Raw genomic sequence first — 20,183 nt, forward strand, 5'->3', positions numbered from 1 at the left:
TGAACAAATATATTATTGTATATTATTAATATAATGTAATGTATCGACAGCCTGATACACAGTCAGATTCCACCACTTTATCTTCATTAAGGAAATGTAAGTGTAAGTGTATGTAAAATGTAAGTCTGATAAATGATGAATAAATGGACAACACTGAATAGAACTTTTTTATTAACTTTATGGTTAACTTATTGACACTTTCCTCGCTCTGACTCAGGCTCTTCTTTTAAAGATATGCGTGCACCGTCTGCTACACATGCATTAATATCTCTACATCCACTGGATTAAAATGGAGGTGCTATTTAGCTGTTGCCATGGTGAATCGTGGAGTCGGAGCTCCACCGATGATGGCTTTTTATTGTCGGCTTAACTCAGAGTGAACATACTCAGAGTTGACTGAACTAACTCAAATCAGCTGTTCTGGAACCGGTAACTCAGAGTTTCCCATCTCAGGGTAAATCAACTCAGAGTTCAGGGTTAGACTCAGAGTTTGTTGAACCTCCTTCAACACTTATTCCTAATATGAACTGTTTCACATGAAACCTCAAATGCAAGACATTGATTGCATGAGATTAAGTTTGTCTGTATGAGTTTGTAAATGGCAGCATGTAGTGTGAACGTACTATTTCTCATCAAACTGTGATAACTGTGATTAAATTCAGTATATATACGTCTGCCATATGTTGCCACCCCTCAAAAATTCCTGCCCCCCTCTTGCCACCCCATAAATATTTTTTTAGATCCGCCCCTGCTTCTTTCAGACTGATAGGTTTAACGTTATCTCCGTTATTAGAACCAAACGACAGCCATTGCTGTTTCGGAGCTGAAGGACCAGCGTTCTAAAAGTAACGGAAGTAACTGATGTCTTGTTTGAAAATGTACTTAAGTATTTGATTACTCAAACAGCAAACTAACGCGTTAGGTTACTCGTGACTGTAAAAAGTAATCAAAGTACTCTAACGCGTTACTTTGAAACACGTTATACCCAACTCTGATCATAGCTTATAAGCACTGGTCAAATGGAACTAAGTACATTTATCCGAACACTGTACTGAGGTACAGTTTTGTACTTGAACTTTGTTTGATTATTTCTGTGTGATGCCACTTCATCTACTCCATTAAACCTCAAAGCTAAATTTTCTACCTTTACCCCAGTACATTTATCTGACAGCTTTAGTAACTAATACAGTTTCCAATTATTAATATTATTCTTCTGGCAATTCTTTCTCCGCAGCTCTGGTGCAAGCTAGAATTGAACCAGTGATGCTAAAAGCTGAGATTAACCAACCTGGACAGCAAGAACCTTTTAAAAGCCCATGCAATGTCTCCTTTCTACTGTGAAGAAATTTGAATTGAATAGCCTTGAATGAGGGAAACTGTGGAAAAAAATACTCTCTGAAAGGAAAGAGGTCTGATAAGCAGTCACCACATTCTCTTCCTCAATCACATGCTGTGTCTGAACTTGATCCAGCTATCTGCTGCGGGAGAAAGATAAAGCAAACAAACTCATGACAAGTTTGCTTCTTGGGAACCAATCAAGACCAGCAATGATCAAACAAGCACATTTGAACGACTCACATCATCCATGGCCTGCCTGCCTCTCCTCTGCAAACCTCTCCTTGGCACCTGAGATCTAAGTGGAAGCTGAACGATTTCTTCTGTGTTAAAAGGGTTGATGCTCATAGCTAACAGGGGGACTTAGGGATAATTAGACCAAGGTCAGGATCCCCCATTAATAGAATTATAGGTTATCATCTAAGTCAAATTAGGCCTCTTCAGATATCTTGTCTGTAGCTTTCCATAGGCTACCTCCCTGCTGTTGAACAATGCTTTACGTGAAGTTTTTTTTTATGTTAAAGCTCTTATCGAATTGGTCATCTTTTCACTAATTTAATGCATCTGATCAAATTATGATGTGACATTTGATTTGGCTGCTTGCTGGTTGTCCAGCCAATACTCATCCCCCCCTTCGTCAAATGCTAACTCTTTGTTACGCTCCTCAGCATGTGTCATAAAGGCACCCTTTAGCATTGGGCTTTCAACTAACTCCAATGTAAACCCATCCATGCCAATACTTGACACAGAAAACACCCGAAGTAGTATAAAGAGCGAGAAAGTGTATGTCTGAATGGTATTCTTTGTGTATTTATTGTGCTCACTCAGTTATTCACCAGTTATTCTTTATTTTCTCTGCTAGTTGTGTAGTGTGTATTTAATAGTGCAATAAATATTCAATTTATTAACTTATTCTTGCTTTATGTGTGTATATGAGACATCAGGTAAAGGTAGCAGCCTTGAAATTTTGAGACTCACTCATTAGGGTGGTATCTAAATTTTACACTATGTGACATTTACCCATTCACACATGCATTCACACACTGGTGGCCAAGGCTACCATACACGGTGCCACCTACTACTCAGTAATCATTCACAAGTTCTTACAATCCGATGGAACAGCAATCAGGAGCAATTTTGGGGTTCAGTATCTTGCCCGAGGATACACTGACATGTGGACTGGAGGAGCTGGGGATCAAACCGCTGATCTTCTGATTGGTGGACAAACCGCTCTACCTCTCAGCCACAGCTGCCTCAAAGATGAGTGGAGCCATGCATGTGTCTATGATGCATAATTTGGAGTTATATTTGTAACATGTTTTGGTTATTAATTAATTATTAATAATTGAGTCTGCTACTGTGTTTCTTTGGCAGAGAACCTTGAATTGCTCTGTTGTTGAAATATGCTTTTTTTTTTTATAATGTTTAGTTTTGCCTGATGAAATATGATAATGATAATGATAATAAAAAAAAACTTTTAACACACCCTTGGCAGTGAAGGAAACATACAGTAGTGGGTCCAACCCAAAGTTCAGAGCAGATCATCAGCTATCTTCAGTTCTTTACACATCTCACCTTTCGACGTGACATTAAAGAAGTGAAGCATTTGTAGCTTGTTTGGAGGTTAAAGGAGGTTCTTGCTTGGCTACATCTTCACCGCCCACAAAAAGAAGAAAATGTTCTCCTACGCTGCCAAGAGAGCGTTGGAGGAATTTATGGAATCACGCTCAGGTTATTAAAGTACACATGTAGGTGAACAGTGTGATGAACAGTGTGTTGTGTGCTGTAGCTTTTGAATATCAGATACAGGGTTTATATCTCCATGTCCATTTTTTTAATGAAATGCCCCAGAAATTATGTATGAGTGTATGTGCACCATTCAAAGGCAATGGATGCCAATCTATCCAACAACTCAATTGTTGTTTTTGTTTTTGAGGTGTCCCTAGAGCTGTTTTTGTAGTGATTTGTCACAGAAACACCCACATGCAGACTCAGGCGAGGCTCAGTATTAAAGGGATTTATTATCAGGTGAAAGGGGAGTGGAGGTGAAGATGAGTGAGGTGATGGCTAGCTGAGGCTGAGGGCAGGGAGTGTTGAGCAATGACAGAAGAGGATGAGATGATGCGTGGATGGAATGGTGTGGTTAGAAGAGATGGCTGAGGGAATTGCAGAGGGAGAGCAGGAAGGGGGACAGACGAGAAGAGGATAAGGCAACACTTGAGGAGGTAATCCACAAAACTAGAACACAATGAGCGGCCTTGAGCATACAAGGGTCTACATACCTTTTGCATTTTCATTCTTCTGGTGTGGGTAGTCCTTTCACATTGCTATGACTTTCTCTGGTAATTGATAATGCTACCGGTACCACTCTGTTATGTTGTTTTGCAGTGACTGTTTTCTGCCACCTTGACTGCCATACTCATGTTACTTTCAAGACCAGTTCCACCTCATTGGCAGTTCAAGCAAAAAGATCTCTGTTCTTACTCACCATCTCCATAGTATTTTCTGTTACTATGCAACGAGCTGCAGAGCAGACAAGCTGCTTTATGTTTACGCAACACATTCTCACTCCCAACTTGTCACATATCGCCGCTTGGTCAGTGGACTTTCATGGTTACACATTATGTGTTAGGTATCCTGGGTGCATTTGTTGTTGACGCTCTGGGACGCTGTGTCAATTTACGCCTGTTAAGTGCATGAGTGTGTTTTCAAAATACACTTTCGTTTTCACAGGAAATGTACAGTCTCTGCTCCATAGATGCAAAAAGTCTTTCTCAAAATACACTGCAACATTGGTAAAGCACCTCATGTTTACAAGCATATCTTTGTGCAACAAATGCACGTGGTTAGGTTTAGAAAAAAACATCATGGTTTGGCTCACAGTTCACAAAGGAAGCAAACAGTGGGCTCCTGGGTAAAAGTCTGGTGTTTGCTGGACCCATCCACTGCCCCTGTAGGGACTTTCCAGTTCCTTAAATTACATCTAATGGCATTATACACTGACCCCTCCCTGTGTATCATACATCCACGAAAAGATGCTTTTTTGTGTCAGTGTCTGACAGCAAAATCAATGACCAAGCGGGGTTATTTGACGACCTCAGAATGCGATCAGGTTGGTTTACACCCAGCACATGCTTGCCCGGTTTAGGACATGCGTTTTCAGGTGTGTCATATGGACAATGATTAATTCTGAAACTGTGATAATATGCTTGTGTGGATGGGGATCGTCAGTATTGGGCAAGCTACTTGGAAATGGAGTGAGCTAAGCTACTAGCTACTTTAAGTCAAAATATAGTGTCACTACACTGAAGCTATCCCCAGAGAAATAGCAAGCTAAGCTACAGTAGTGATAAGAAAATCTGCCAAACAAATAGGCAGGCAAAAAAGTTCAGTTGAACTGTTTGCTATAAAAAAAAAACAGATTTCAATCAAAACATTCTTGTTCTTCCCTTTTTTTTTTTTTTGAAGACTTTGTGACATTTGAACGTGTCCTTCAATAAAATGACATCATCAGTTGGCCTATTGCTCTCTCTCTGTCTCTCTTCTCTTCCAGCCTGATGTGTTTCTCTGTCTTGGCCTCTTTCAGCAGTGTATCTGGCTTTGTCAGTGATTCCAAAATATATTTTTCAGTCAATAAAACCATGATAAATAAAAAACAGTAATATAAACAATAAAAATAACAAACCTAATTTAAAACTTTTTTTGTCGGGGGGGATATTAGAACATGACCATGTCCTGCAAATAACACGTGACATCAGAATGTCACTCTGTCTCCTCTCTTTCTTCTTAATACTGTTCTCTGTCTCTCAGCTCTTTTCCTGGCCCTTGTTGTGTCTATTTCTCCAGTGTCCACTGCAAGTCTACCAAATATATTCAGTCTATGGGCAAGACACATGAAAGACGCATCAAGAAGTACAATGTAGCCAATTAGAGACAGGAGGCGGGTCTTGCCAAGAAAAGCCAATAGCGAAGCAGCAAGCAGAGCAGACTGAGGGATTAGCATGTGATGTCATGTGGAAATGCTTCCCTCATCTACATGCCTTGGTGTTGTGCTGGCGTCAGTCACATTTCAAATCCTCAGTTTTATTATTCTTAGTTTTATCCAGACCTCGGTAGAAAATAGTCCGCTGCACTTTATAGTTTTTCCTGGAACAAGGAGCTTGTAACTTTTGTGGACACTACCGCACTACAGTTATCTGCAGTCATTGATTAACTTCTCTACTGAAAAGCTATTTGACTTAGTAGTGACCTTACGACCATGCTATTGAGAAATGTAGTAAAATTAGTAATGCCACTAATTGTAGTGACGCTACTGCCCAACACCAGAGATCGTTTTCATTTTAAAACTGCGTTTTAATGTGGATGTGGCCTATAAGTCAAATCCACCCTTACCTCCTCCAAAGCTCCACCCCTTCATCCAAATAAGATAAGATAGAATTTTATTTGTCTCGAGGAGATTTTTAGACAGTCTATCAGAAAACCCCACAGTCATGGCCATGACTATGGCAGTTTCAACACTATTCATAATTAGTTTTGATCTATTCAAGCTGTGAGCAGCTCCTCCACTGAGTAGTAGTGTACAGTGTAGATCAAAAGCACACTCACAAATCAAGCTTTGTTTTTTGTATTTATACTGGCTGGTTTTGAGTGTAATTTATTTTGTCAATTTTCCATTATGAACACACTTAAAACATATTCAAACCCTGCTTATTGTTATGTAGACTCAGCTGTAGTCCTGTTTTCCATCAGCCAGTAGCTGTAGTGCAGTGATGGTTCATTCCTGTGTCCTTGAGATGGCAATGAAAAGGCAAACTAACAGGTCAAAGGTGAAATCCTGTCCTTTTTCATCATTTTTTTGTCATTCTACCACCAAACACAGCTCACATGGTCTACCTTCAGGAAAGAGTCCAACAGCCTGTTTGTAGCCTTTTTCATGCCGCCTCTTTCAGCTCTTTTCAGTGTTGTGTGCTCGGTCCAGGCACTCACCTGCCAGCATCCACTCTCCTCCTGATGACACTGATCCTGTCCAGAGAGGACAGGATCAGTGTCATCAGGGGAGCTCTAATGATTTGTAATTATTACCCCAGGACTCCACAAATGATATGTTGTTCAGAACAAAGAGCCGCTACCGATGATTTTCTCCAGCTTGAAATGCCAGCTTAAACGACCTGTTGTTTTTAGTGTTAGCCCTGACATCCCGGGGTTATTTCACTCAGTCTTTTTATAAACCTTCTTTCCCTGCTTAAATATGAATTAAATTTATGAACAGTCATCAGTGTTAAACTATTTGGAGTATATTTTTATGAATGATTAATAGGGATATATTATAAATCACACAATAAATGCTGTATCTTAGGGACGGTACACAAATTACTATGATGGGGCTAAACCTTATGTTTCACTTTAAAAAAAAAAAAAAAAAAAAAAAAACAAGGCTCTACCCAGTGTTAATATTTCCCTTGGACCCTTCCTTGACTTATAAAAAATTGCAAACCCTCCTTCCATTAATTATTACTGGTGACACCTTTAGTCACCCTCGAAGTGGGTGAAAATCAGTAATTTCCAAAAGTTATGGCCAAAATAAAATTATGTGTTGGACTGTATCGAAAACCTTCCAGCCACTCTATCTTTGAACAAAGAGCGACTGAATGAACAGTTATTGAGCTGTTGCTGAACTGGGCTCAGTCACCAGCTCTTGCTTTTAAGGGGCTCCACTGCTCCACACGTCCAGCACCAACCAGCAGACAGAATTAGCAACAAGCTTGTGAGACAAGTTCAGATGTTTTAATCAAAAGTTGGTACTTTTTAACTTTTTACAACACATTTGACTTGAATGCTGTTCTGCTCATGATGCAGGAGAATTAGAGGACTGTATAGGTTAGTAAAAAAAAAAAATAGAGCACTCTCTACTCCAGATAGTGTTCAGTCACACAGCCACTAACACGCTGCACATGCGTTGTGTCTTTCAAAAAGACATATTTGTCCTGCTATCTACTTGTTTGTTTGAGATGAGGAAACTAAAGTCCTGATGCAGAGTCAGGACTGTTGTCAAGACTGTATTTGGCAAAACACACCTTTATATTCAGAGATAGGCACAAATACATCAACATGTATCTCATTACAATTTACAAGTACTTGCTCATCAAATGTATCAAAATAACTCACAAAATACTGGTTTGAGAAAATGTATTTAATTCAAATACAAGTAATTTGTAATTCAAAAATACAAAATGTGTTCTGCACAAACTGATATTATCACAATTTAGGCATTTATTAGCCTCAGCCTGGGTCTGACCTTAACCCTACAGTGAAGAGATGAGCAGTGCCTGTTTACGACATCACAGGATTAAAGTGGTCAATCCGGATATCCTGGAAGTAGGAGGGGGCCAGTTCAGGGGTGCAAGCTGTGTGGTTTTTCTCAGTCAGATGCCTCATTTCCACTACATGGTTGGTTCAACTCGACTCACTGTTGGTATCAGATCCTCTTTTCTTTTTTGTTTAGCGGTGCTGATAGTAACCCCAAGTGTAAGTAGGATTCTGATCGCTATAGCGCTGCTGTGTGAAACTTCCATGATATCAGCTTCAATGGGACACTCTGACTTTGTGATCCTTTCATCAACAACGATGGCTGCACTTCGTCAATTGTATGGTGTACGGTATAATGTATGGCGTAGTGTACATCATAGTTTAGCTGCCATTTTTTTTATCTGGTCAAATTAAAAAATTGATGGTAGCTTGGCCATTTTAACTTTTTTTTCCCAGACAAATCAGAAGTATAAATTGTTTCAATTGCACTCTCTAGTATCTGCTTAGCTTGCTTGGAACCTGTAATGCTCAGTACCAGAACCAACCCATTACCCATCATTAGGTCTAAGTCAAAGCTGCACCCACCCGCACCTGTTAATAAAAGTCCCATGACCCGACCCGCAGCTGTGAATAAACACACACAGGCTACACTCACTTAGATTAAGCTGGGCTCTCTGTTCTTGAATTACAAATCCAGCAGAGAAAACATTTTCTCGTTGAAATGTTGGCCATCACTTGCTGTTACTTTAGCAGATTGAATATTCACCTCATAAATCACCAAACACCGTGTTCCCCCACATTACAAAAGAAAGAAGCACCTTTTAACAATAAAAAAAATATTGTATCGGTATCGATATCGGCGATTCCTGCCCTGTATTACTTGGTATGGGATCAACGCCAAATTAAAAACTTCCACCACCATTAAACCTCAAAAAGATCCTTTGGTGTCTTGAACTTGATGTAGGTTGCCACCTCATCCTGGGAATTTCTTCACTGGAGTCCTTCACATCGTGACAAATGTGGCAATGGGGTCAAAGGTCAAACTCATGTCATTGACTTTCAAAATAAAAGGAATTGCAGCTTGATAATTGTGATTTAGATGTCAAAATACTACACATACACTGCACATATTTTTCATTTGTTTTATCCTGAAACATAAAGAATATATTTTTGTTCTCACTCGCCGCCCACATGTAGTTCATTTTTACCCATGCCCGTACCCATGAATTTATACACATATTTTTACCTTTTACAGGTTTTTGCAGGTTACCTGTTGGGTTCCTGCGGGTACCTGACCTGGCGCAGGACTCTGCCCCCGAACACAGCAGTCATATATACACATATGAAATATGGTAGTTCACGATTAGTGTGTTACTGGACCCAAAAGGACACGTCATGTGATCCACTTGCATTCAGCCAAAGACTTTGATTAGGCTACTTGCTTTATTTTTCCCTTTTCTACTGTATAAATCTGGGGGTAAAAATGTCTAATCTGAGAATAAAATGTCATATTAAATGATGTATTTCTAATACACATTTATAAGCTTTTAAAGCATTTTATTATTACATTTAATGTTTTTTATGTACAGCAAAATTGAAAATACTTAAATAGGTTATTAAATACATATTTAAATTATACTGAAATGCAATGAAACACTGCTCATCCCTGTTCAAAGAAGCATTCTGTCCAGCAACAGCAAGAGCATCAAACCAGCGAGGGCCATCACCACCCATGGACCATGCCGACTCCACCTGTATACAAGAAGGGAGACACCAAACATGACATTATTTGTGAGCACATACATTTGACAAAATTGCAAGAGAAAAGAATTATAGACTTCTTTCATCAGTCTATATTGTTATGTTATATATCTTTGTGTTGTCTGTTTTTGTGATTTCGTAAAAAGTGGCAGGTTATCTAATGTATGTGGCTTAGGCTTAATAGTACTTGTTGCATCATTTGTGGTGTCCATAGACTTTTTATTCTGCCCCCATCACACATGCCTATGTAGGTCGGAAATGTATTTAACTGTAGAATAGAAATAGTGAGGGAAGGAAATTGATTTGCATTGGTTTTCAGTAAAAAACACATCTCTTTCATACTGTCCTCTGTTTCTGCACCCCATTTCCTTCCCTATATTTTCAGAATTACTGATGGAGATGAAATTTAATTAGGCTATTGTTGCTTTTGCAGAGAGATGACCAATAGCAACAAACATAAACTCAGGTAGAGGAGTTGCATCAACTTTTCTTCCCCCTGTGATATTTGATTACTGTAGTATTTGTGATGCAACAAGCATTCACTGAAATGTAGGAATACCACTGTAGAAAAGTACTGGTAATGGTAGTAATGGTTTAAAAAAAAAAAAATAAAAAAAATTCACAAATGCTACCAGTTGAATTCGATCAAAGAAACCCTTGATGTGCCTAAAACTCTGCAGGAAACAGCAACTCAGTTGTCTGCAGTGCTCTGCAGCTTGGCAAGCACCTTGCCTTTGTGACACGCCATCCACCATCCAGAGGAGAAATTTAGCTTATATGTTACGTCACTTCAGAAATATTGATATGATAAGTATAAAATGTGTGGTTTACAGAAATGTATAACGCAAATATTTCTTCTAGCTTTTAGACGGCCAGCACACAACCCCCCCATAAAACCACATATCATCTTTACACTAACAGTTTTGGTACAAATTAGGTTATGTGACTGGACAGAGCCAGGCCAGGTATCGAGCCGCTCATCGAACTCAGCAAAAGTAACACATAAGAGTATGTCCCAAAATGTTGACCTACTGCATTAACGTATGAACAAATGGAATGAAAAGAAAAAATAAATAAATAAAGTTCAGAGTGATTAAAGACACACTTTAAATTCAGACTTTGTGTTTTTAAAATGCATGCTGTTGGTTTCATGGTTTAATGTATAATGCATATACAGATGATTTACGAACATACATGGTGGTCAAATGCATTTTTACGCCCTCAGTGTGAACTGTAGCAACTTTTTTCTGTCAGTGGTAATTCACCCCATTCTTTTCCTAAAGTCATCAAATACTACTGCTTTCTCAGTGATTTTGGCGTCAGCCACTGATGCCAAAGGCCACCATTTGCAGCAGTATGATACACTGCTGGGTGATGACAGTTTCTAACACGTGTTGCGGTGTTATAACATGCTGCTGGTCAGCAAGACAGCACTTGTTGTGGCAGTATGATACACGGACTTGCGGCGTCAGTTCGTAATGCAGCCGGATGACACTTGTGGAGGTATAATATGCCGCTGGATGGCCTCAGGTTGAAATGTTGACTTTCACCCAGGAGGCTGGTGTTCACTTCCCGTATGAATGTAGAGCCATTCCATGATGTTTTCTCTAAAACTAACCAAGTGCTTTTGATGACGTCCCATGCTTTGATGGCAGTATCCTGGAAGGTCAACAGCAGATGCAGGAAGATACCTAGCGTGTTGGTTAATTGTATGTGACTTGATTTATGAAAGTTAGGAGCTTCGAGCATTTTAAGTGATCAGCATTTCAGATTCATTATCACACTGATGGCAGCTCCACTCGTGAATGTGTCTACACTGCGCTTGCCCCCTGCTCCACCCAACGCCTTAATAAAAGGACAGAAATATTATCAGATAGATGATGATGAGTTAACAGTGAGTAATGCACTCTCCTTATCTTTGCTTCCATCTTCCTCCGGTCTCATCTGGCGTAATAAATGAACACCCAAAAATATTGACATCCTATGCATATTAATGAACTCAAATGAAGTGCAACAAAAAAAATACCACCCAGATGCAGTGCAAAATGTATTCAGGCTGTAAATTATTAAATGGTGGTAGCAGCAGGTGAGAGTTATGCAGCATTCATTCTTTTTATCTTATGGCCCAGTTAATTATCTTCCTGCTTGACAAATTCATCCAGCGCACATCAGTGACTAGTGGGGGGGTCAGATGAACAGAGATTGTGATGAAGTGTGCAATAAGCTCATATAGTTTTGTTTAGTCTGTAACTCACATTAATGTGTACTCTTTATAAAGTCTAATCAGCAGCTGATATAAATGTGATGGCTCAGCTCTAATGTCTCATTTATGCTGAATGTTAGATATGTACACGGACCAGGGTGGAGCCTTCTGTCTGTACAATACGGTCATTATGTCTGTATTTGTGCACGTTTTCTGAAAGCTTATGGATACAGACAGAACGGAAATTGTGAGGGCAGTGTAGTGTAATGTAGTGAGATATGACTGTAGGATATGACAAGAACTTTTTTAAAAATGGCGGAGCAGAAATAATCAGTAATTTAGTGAGAAGAATTCTCCGTCCACATGCCGCAAACTATACCAGGGGTATACCAAAAATAAATATGTGAAATGAGTTTGCCACACCACAAAAAAATGTCTTCTTAAGGTGATGATAGTCCCTAAAATTATATATAATATATATCGAACAAAACTTATGCTGCCATACAGGCCGGAGGCCTCCCCCATATAGCCTGGTATCATTATGCTTTCTGTCTCAAACAACTGTCTAAGTTATTTATGGCAGCTGAGCAAGCTCCACTCTGGGTGTCTATAGAGAAAGACCTCACATACCCTCATCCTGTCCAGGCCTTTTTTTACTGGTGAGACTGGGAATCATGTATATTGGGGACTTATTTACTGGAGACCAAATTATGTCTTTTGAACAATTAAGAGAAAGGTGCAAACTCCCAAATAAGGATTTTTGGAAGTACTTGCAGTTAGGAGTTGCATTTTGGCATGCCTTAGTGTTAAGAATTCTTCAAGTTAGGCATTTATGTTAATGGTGCTTTATTTTGAAGTTGATGTTTTAATTTGAAAAGGCTTCATGTTGTTTGCTCTTCCTGTTAAACGTTTTCAGTTCCATGCAGTTGGCATCAATACAGAAGTCACTGATGGTTTGAGTTATCTTTATAATGCTGTAAAACTGAGGTGGTTAGATTGGTAACCTTTTTTCTCTGTGTTCAGCAGCTTTGGATGTGTGTTTGCACTCTGAAAAGGTCCGTTTTTGACTGTTGTTCAACTCGGAAATTAGCATTAATTTGAGCTAATTAGTTAGCCTGTGTTGTATATGGTATTCAATTAACATTGAATTAACATATTCAGGGTGATGAGGAGATGTAGTAGTTAATGGTAATAGTACTGCAACGGGCTAATATTTATACATATCTACAGTAAAGTGTTTATATTCATACGTATGTGTGCACATTTATTTACAGTAATGTGTTTATTTACCGCTTTGCACAAGAGCACACAAATATTTAAGTTTTGTATTTTTCTGTTATATTTTCAGATATTCTGTACTCTGTACTGTACAACGGATATGGTATCAGTAAAACCCCATAAACTGAACTGGTGACTCCTAGTGTTCTGTGACCGGAACCCTGTAGTGGTCAATTACTCTCCCAGCCCAGCCTCAGAGGTCAAATCTGTCACACTTAGACAATTGCTACCTATACCCGGAACCGAAATACAGGACAGATTGGAACAGGATTGGCACTTAAAAAGAAAAACATCATGTTTGTACAACTTCTTGGGGGGCTCTCAGCCACCCAGTTTTGAGGGCCTCAAGAGATGCTGGGAGAGGGATATCGGGAAAGAGATAACTAGTGGAACATGAATTATTGAATCATGGTTTAAAGTATCAAGAGAAATGCAGACACACCTGATTAATTATAAAACTGTCAATAGGATGCCATTTTACTTGAGGTCCAATAAATCCTATTGGACCTCAAGTAAAATGGCATGGTTAGGACTTAGAAACTCTCACTTATTCTGGAGATGTGACACCACTTGTGGCACCCTCTGACATATGCTGTTCTCATGCCCCATAATAGATCTAATGTGGTCTAAGTTTATTGCCTTCATCAATACAGTGTCTATTAGGTGTGCTAATGAAAGGAAGTGGGCATAACACTCACAAAATCTCATGGTGCAGGATAGCACTTATTACTGGATGCAGAATAGAACTGCAACATTGAAAAAATAAAGGAGATATATTAGTGAAGGAGTGGTTTGACGAAATGGCTAAAATCTCCCCCTATGAAAGACTATTTTATTAGCTAATAGATAGGCAAGACATCTACATGAAAATATTGGGCCCTTATACTACTGTAACCTGATGTACTGATGAGGTGCACCCTTTCTTACAATTCGAGATGGTAAGTAGTGTACATAATATAAATAACAATTTGATATTGTACTGTGTAAAATATGTCATGCACATGTATATTTTTGTGTATATACATGCATCTGCATATTTAAGTATATAATGCACTTGCTTTTGCTGTGATTTTTCAACTTGTGGTGTATCTTATTGGATGTTTTTTTATTATTATTATTGTTGTTTTCTTTATTTGTTTGTTTTGCTTGTCGTTGGTTTGTTTGAAAACCCCCCAGATAAAAGAATATTACCAAAAAGACAAACAAAAAACAAACAAACAGAAAAATGTGCTATTAACCATCCTGCCAAATTTGAATGAATAAAAAGATCGTCACGTATACAAGCAGTATCTCTAAGATGCCAGGGTTGTGTCCACTGAAGGTGCTGAGCCAAAGAATGCCCTGCTGCAAATTGACAGACTCTCGTTAGCATCTAACACAAGCTAACCCAGTAGCACAAAGCACACACACCCCCTGGCTCAATAAACGAGACAGCGGTGGTGAAAACTCTCATTAGCAGCTAACTCAGTGCCACACAATGTCCACAGTCGCACAACACACACACACACTGAGCCAGCTCCGAGAAAATAGCCTTTCGTTAATAGCTAACCCAGTAGAACACAGTCTGTGGCATTGGTAGGCAAATATATGTTTTCTAGCATAGCGAAGGCATGACCCGCCCAACTCTACCTCTGATTGGCTTTCCCTGATATTCTTATCTGAAAAGCCCAGACATACCAAACAAGCGTCAGAGAACTAGCGGAGATGAGAGCCCCCTGCTGCGTTGCCTCTCGTTGCTGTGTTTTGCCCAAAAAGTTGCAAAGTTGCCTGTGTGAGAAGACAGACCCCTCCATACCAGCAGATGATAGTCTTCTGAAAGTGTCATTCAAAAAGGGAAACCAGAAGACTGTCTCGTCTCTAATTAGCCAGTTAGCACATTAATGAGACAATCCAGTGTTGAAAGAACAAACCATCAGGAAACCTTTCTACTAAAGAAAAATAATCTTACCCCATAAAACAAGGTTGTTTTGGTCTCACTCCCTCTTGACTTTAGCTCTTTGTTTACTTTCCTTACTACTGTTTCTCTTCACATGTGCTGAGCTGAACTGCCAATAAGAGTGATGTCATTCGCTGATGGGCTCCTCTGTGTCGACACAGATTCAACATGTTGAATTTGCGGAAAAAAGGCCAACTAACACGGACGAGAACCAACGGTGCGGGACACACGCACCGACTCGGGCAACAGACGTTAACCAATGGCTCAACTTTGGCCAATGGCCAACTATTAGCTTTGTGTGTCAGGGCCTTAACCCTAACCAGTCCCACTCCTCTTTCCTAAATGTAACCAATCCAACCAATGACGGCAACAAGTACCAGCAAATCAGTGGGAGGGTAGCGGCGGTCGTCCCTGCGCTATCCTAGAAGGACTTTAATGACCCCAAACGGCTGTCTAAAACATGGCCTCCACGGAAGGGTACATTATTACAACCTCCTCCACCGTTGCCATGTTTGTTGTTTCAGAAACTTTGACTCTGCCCTCTACTGCCTCCTAGTGAATGTATAAATGCCATATATGCCATATCATCAGTTCAAACAGGCAGGTTTCGAACAGGCACTGTACTAGTATTATATTCACAAATACGAAGGCAAATTAAGAAAGAGTTAGGTTTATTTTTTGTACTCTCCCACTCTCTGTTACACTCTCTTTGTCAACCAACCCCTGGGGTAAATTAGATAACACCAAGTTTGGCTTTTCAATGGGATAAAATGAACCATTTTCTACTAGAATGTTATCCCTAATAATTTGTTGCCTTGTCTGGATCTGTTAATACTGGAAGCATAACATCATCACTGTACACTACGAACAATAATACTGTTATATTATAATTACCAGCTGATGGGCACTGTGTGTATGGTCTCCCTCAGGCAGTAGGGACAGTGACTAAGTTGTCTCCATGGGGCTAAAACACTAGGTTGTCCTCTTGCTGATGGGTCTCCTCTGAAAAGATAAGAGCTATGATTTTAGTCAATTAAACTCACATGAAGAAGATATTTTATACAGTATAATGATTCTGTTATGATGGTTTGTCCACAATTACCTGAGCCGACTGCTGCTCCACTCACACCAGTTAGGTTATTCACAGATGGGACCTGATGTCTAGGCTGGTGGTTCACAGCCTGAGGTCAGGAGCATCACAGGGGACAACAGGATAAATCGGATGAGTGGTTATTTTTTCAGATGTTCTCTAATTTTAGGACTCTAAAACCTTTTTTTTTTAACAATTTTTGATTGAGCTGATCACAATCTGCACAAGTATGTTGGGGTGTAAGTAATACATTATTGTATATTTACTATAGTTAATGTAACAAAATTGAGTTTTTTGTGTACTTTTTGAGAATATTTTATGATCTGTCATTTTACTTTTTTTAGCACTTATCACACATATTGTACTTTGCTATATTTCAAGTCACATTGGTTACAGAGTAAAAACAAAGTCACATAATAAAGTCTTGTTAAACTACCTACCTACTGTCTGTCATTTTTATTTAATTGTTAACAGTTCATACTTGCAGGTGTGTGTGTGTGTGTGTGTGTGTGTGTGTGTGTGTGTGTGTAACTGAAACAATGCAGTGTGACTATATAACAAATATGCTGGTGTACAACATGAAGACAAAAAGAGAGAAATAACTGTACTCACTGAAAGAGACACCTCCTCCAGTTGTATGATTCGACCCTGAGTGTGAAACAGCAAGACAATGATATATTTTTATAATGCAGATCTTTATTGAATTTTGCCATTACATGTAATTCTATAGTAATTCTAACAAAGTGTCCTTTATATTATCATATTACAAAAAATATTATTATTATTATTATTATTATTATTATTATTATTATTATTATTATATTATTACCAATTAAAAATATTTATAGAATGATAATAAGAAATAGATAAAATCTTTACGAGGACAACATTTTTAGATATTAAAATTACATTTTTGTTGTTTTACATTAACATTTAAGCTCTTAACTCTGCTTGACTTGTCTGTTTGAGGTTACTGGATAATAGCACAAAACTTACTCTGCAATGCAGTCGCTGTGGAGTCAATATTGTTTTGTTATATATCTTTGTATTGTCTGTTTTTGTGATCCAGTAAAAAGTAGCAGGTTATCTAATGTATGTGACTTGGGCTTAATAGTACTTGCTGCATCATTTGTGGTGTCCATAGACTTTTTATTCTGCCATTTTTGTTTAATTGTCTCTCTTTCCTGGTTAATACTTGTAAAGTTATACAGCAGAGGTTGGCTGCACACTTATAACTGATAATCGGTTACCCACTCAGGCTGCAAAGTGCCATCTATAAGAATAGAACTTATTGTTGGTTTGGACATCAGGGCTCATGCTGCTGATGTTGTTCCACTATACGTTTACATCTAATGCAATTTATTTTGAAATTATTTAAGAAAGTCACATTTTAATTGACTTACTTTTTACTCCAATTACAGACATTTTTACACAATAGGTTTTAGTTTTGCTTAAGTAAAATGTTTTTCAAAGTAACAATACTTTTACTTGAGTATGACATTCTAGTACTTTTTCCATTACTAGAATTATGCAACCAGTGACAAGGATTGTAAAGTAGACATTTCTATGTTTTTAGGGGTCACAAGTAATTATTAAGCATCATCAGGTAGAATCAATGCTCAGTTTAATGTGTATACTTACAGAAGTTATGTCATAAGTTTGATCACCATACACCACAACTCCGTTAAAACCATGAGGGTCAGTCTCACACTGGACCTACGAAGGGAATGATGACAAACAGAGAATGGGATTATACATATTTTTGATTCTGATATAAAATAATGTCATGGATAATATTATGTCAGCAGTGTGTGTGTGTGTGTGTGTGTGTGTGTGTGTGTGTGTGTGTGTGTTCAGAGGAGAAGAATAAATATACTCACTGGAGAATACAACTCTTCTGGTGGTATGACTTGAACCTGTGTATGAAATAGTGGGAAAGGTTGTTGACTGACATGAGGTTTTTACAGTAAACTGAAACTACAATAAAAACTTAAACTTGCTGTGAAAAAAAAAAAAAATTAAAATAAAAACTTAAAAGCTAAAAAAAGAGAACTACATTTAAATAATAGTGTGTTCTTTAAAAACTAACTAACTCAAAATAAAATATACAGGAAATGTCTTTGGTTTCTTTGTTAATGCGGTCAAATTTGTAAACACAACAAGCATGTTTTTTTGAGACTGCATGTGTTAAGACATGACTGTGAGTCAGCTGCGTTCTCAAAGTGTTGTTGTTTGTATTGTTATACCTATTTTGAACTTCTTAAATCTTGCACTTGATAAATAGCCCCCATATTTATAATATAATAAACTAATACTGAAACTAATAAAACTTAACATTTATAAACAATAAAAACTAAACTGAGATAAACAAACCCACTCTGGAAACTAACTGAAACAAAACTCAATTGAAACCACAAACAAAATAAGATAACACTAATGAAAAATACAAAACTCTAAGAACTCTGGTTTGACATTAACATTTAACCTCTTAAACTGAGCCTCATTCATTGATGAGCCCATTACAATAACTCAAGAACAGAAAAGCTCATTAGAAAACTAAAAGTTTAAAAGGTTATTAAATAATAGTACAAAACCCACACTTCAATGCCGACTGCCAACAAAAAAGCTCCTGGCTAGCTTGTGAGTGATATTGCCTGATGGCCTACACATAAATGCCGCCATGTTGGAGTTAAACTCTTTGTTTAACGCAACAGAAAAACATGTTCCATGGACGATCTTTTATCCAATGTACTATGCCAAACAAAGACACTGCCCTGATTGACTGTAGTCAAACTAGACAGGCCAGTTATTTTGTTTAAGAGCTATCATGCTGTCATTAAAAGATCAGAGTAATAACGATGCTGTCGATCAGTCGAAAACAACCAGGCTAGATGCTAACCGACTAGCTGGTTTATCAACATTATAAACACGTCACTGCTCACATCACACATCACTGCTATCGTATCAGTACGTACTGATGAACATTTTAAACAATTAGATAACACCAATAACCTTACCATTTCAGTGGTTGCTATTTTTTGTTAAAAACTGCGACAGTTATGTCGACTGAAGGTCTGTATACCTCTGGAGTTTAGCCTCTCGTGAGACATCACCTCACGTGACCCAGTGTTAACCTTTTAAGACGTGACCAAGCCCAGCCTCACGTTTTCTTATCAAATTTTGTGGGGGTTTTTTTGTTTTGTTTTTTTTTTCTATTTGTTTAATGGTTTACCATGAATTTCATTAAGTTTAATGTCAGGTCTGTCTATGAACTAAATCAGTAAAGCTGTTTGTTAGTTTGGGCAGGCCGTTTAGAATAACTGATGTCGTTGCTAAACTGTATTGAAACTATCACACAAGTATACCATGTGGCATTCATAAGCTGTCAGTTCTTGCTCAGCTTAAATGTCCATCACTGTTTACAGCCATCTCTGATTCTGTTAGAGGGAATTACTTCTAGAAACAAAATCCGGATGCTGCTTAAATTCTACTACCTACTAAGAAGTAGGCTAAAACCAATCTAGTGTACATCATAGAAGAATTTCAGCTTACCTGCAATGTTGAGTTGTGTCTCTTGTAAATGTAATCCAGTTGTTGTGTTTCCTGTCAGCTGAAGTTGTCTTTTCTACAGCACTGGTATTTGCTGTTATGATGATCATCATTCCCTATGTGTCCCATAAAGTGTAATATCACTGCCCCACTGAGCTGTGTTACTATGACTTTGATCCCCACAGTCAGCTGTTGCATAGTCACCATCTTGTTATTAACAAAGTCAATCCTTTGGAGTATTGTCAGGGTTTTACCGGATGATGTCATGGAAGATGCAGTCAAGTAACCCAGAGCAGTCGACTCTTAAACATACTTGAAGGAAGTGATGTATCCACATTTGAAGTCCATTCCATTTGGTCCAGCATCTGTGAGAAAATGAAGAAAAGTTAATTAAAAGTGATAGTGACTGGGAAAAATTTAGTTAACCCCCTACTTGAAAAGGACTAACCATCTTGTTTGTCAGGAATGTAGCACAGTCACTGTAGTTCATGTCTTTCCACACCCACATCCACTGGCAAACCAGTTTGTAATGCAAATCGTCTGTCACCCTGTCAGTGTACCTTTTATGTTAATATTTTGAGATTCCAAAGTAAACATTATAAAACCAGAATAGGCTGATTATCAAAGATAATGTGGTCCCCTATGTTAAAATGAAACCTACACCCTTACACCACTCCTTAAAAACTCACTGTGTTGCAAGAGGCAACTCATATGATGCCAAGGTT

The 20,183-nt window shown here is 38.3% G+C and overlaps 1 long non-coding RNA gene across 1 annotated transcript; it reads right to left on the bottom strand.

Moving 5' to 3' along the window:
- Window positions 1-9,256: 9,256 nt before the first annotated feature.
- Window positions 9,257-19,563, bottom strand: LOC126383115 (uncharacterized). The gene is made up of 7 exons (XR_007569110.1): window positions 19,462-19,563; window positions 17,790-17,825; window positions 17,551-17,625; window positions 16,522-16,557; window positions 15,922-16,000; window positions 15,714-15,821; window positions 9,257-9,393 (listed from the first exon to the last, which is right to left on the bottom strand). It is a non-coding gene; the product is annotated as an uncharacterized LOC126383115 (long non-coding RNA).
- Between the last annotated feature and the right edge of the window lie 620 nt (window positions 19,564-20,183).

Source organism: Epinephelus moara, chromosome 21 (assembly GCF_006386435.1).
Source record: "Epinephelus moara isolate mb chromosome 21, YSFRI_EMoa_1.0, whole genome shotgun sequence".
In the NCBI taxonomy this organism is placed as follows: domain Eukaryota; kingdom Metazoa; phylum Chordata; class Actinopteri; order Perciformes; family Serranidae; genus Epinephelus; species Epinephelus moara.